The sequence below is a fragment of the Gossypium hirsutum genome, chromosome A12, assembly GCF_007990345.1.
Source record: "Gossypium hirsutum isolate 1008001.06 chromosome A12, Gossypium_hirsutum_v2.1, whole genome shotgun sequence".
Classification (NCBI taxonomy): domain Eukaryota; kingdom Viridiplantae; phylum Streptophyta; class Magnoliopsida; order Malvales; family Malvaceae; genus Gossypium; species Gossypium hirsutum.
In genome coordinates, this window is record NC_053435.1 from 74,021,846 (window position 1) to 74,023,386 (window position 1,541).

The 1,541-nt window shown below is 36.0% G+C and overlaps 1 non-coding gene across 1 annotated transcript; it reads left to right on the forward strand.

The window, feature by feature from the left end:
* Window positions 1–311: 311 nt before the first annotated feature.
* LOC121211828 (small nucleolar RNA R71) lies at window positions 312–418 on the forward strand. The gene has a single exon (XR_005907046.1). It is a non-coding gene; the product is annotated as a small nucleolar RNA R71 (small nucleolar RNA).
* The last annotated feature ends 1,123 nt before the right edge of the window (window positions 419–1,541 follow it).

Consider the following 1,541-nt stretch of genomic DNA (forward strand, 5'->3'; position numbering starts at 1 on the left):
CTCCACTTGCTTCGTACTGCATTACTGGGTGAACCTGTGAAAACCTAAGAAAACCATCAATTTTCTTATTCAAGAGTTCTACCTGATTAGAGAGCATGGTGACCCAATCGACGTTATAAACGCTGGCTATTTTTGTTGGCTTTGTCCTCATGACTTGCCACTGATAGTTATTCAGTGACATCTCCTCTATAAACTCATAAGCATCTTCAGGTGTTTTATTATTGATGGTTCCACCAGCAACTGCGTCAACCATTTGTTGAGTCGAAGGATTCAGACCATTATAGAACGTTTGAACCTGTAGCCAAAGCCGTAACCCATGGTGAGGGCATGTTCTGAAAAGGTCCTTGTATCTCTCCCATGCATCGTAGAGTGTTTCTAAATCCATCTGCACAAAAGAAGAGATATCATTAAGTAATTTAGCCATTTTAGCCGACGAAAAATATTTTAGTAAAGATTTTTCGGTCATTTGTTCCCAAGTAGTAATTGACCCTCGTGGTAACGAGTTCAACCACTGTTTAGCTTTGTTTCTTAATGAAAAGGGAAACAACCGAAGATGTATAGCATCATCAGAAATGCCATAAATTTTAAATGTATTGTAGAATTCCTGGAAGTTTGCTAAGTGAGCGTTGGAATCCTCATCCTGCAAATCATCAAACTAAACAAATTGTTGTATCATTTGAATAGTGTTAGGTTTCAGTTCAAAAGTTTTAGTAGCTACAGTAGGTCTAACTATGCTCGTTTCAGTTCCTGTTAAAGAAGGCTTAGTATAATCATACATAGTGCATGGAGCAGGATTTTGATTAACCGCAATTACAGGAAGTAGCTGTTTGTCTTGGTTTTCAGCCATCTCTTCGGTTGGGGGTTGAGTATCATCCTCTTCCTTGTTCTTTTTGTATCTTATGCTTCGCCTTATTTCTCTTTGGTTTCTGCGAACTGTGCGATCTATTTCTTCGTCAAAAAGTAGTGATCCTGACGGGTTTCTTCTAGTCATAAACTATAAAAACCTGCCAAGAGAAGGAAAAAGTAAATTGATAAGTAATAATAATATTAAATTAAATTGCAAGAAAATAAATGACTAAATTAATAAAAATTGAGCGTTCCTAATATCTTAGCTTCCCGGCAACGGCGCCAAAAACTTGATCGCGTGATTTTGTGATAGGTTTTAAATATTTATACTTACTCATTCTTGAACTAACTGTTATCGCGATGTAGGCAAGTGTACCTATCGAACAGTAGTATAGTTTTAGCAAGACCAGATTGTCGAACCTAAAGGAACTAAAAGTACTAGTAATGACTGTCTTTTTATTATCTAGCCTAAGAATAGAGAGGCTTTTGTTTTAACTAACTAATTATCTAAACTAAGAATTCACAGAGAATAGAATTGGAGAATTGCTTTTGGGAAAATCGATTGAATGAAGACAATACCTAAGGAAAAATTCACCTAGACTGTACTTGTTATTCTGGCTCCGAATCAGATGATTTATTCATTTAACTTATTCCGTAGAGATCCTTAAGTTATGTTATTATCCCTATTCAAGACT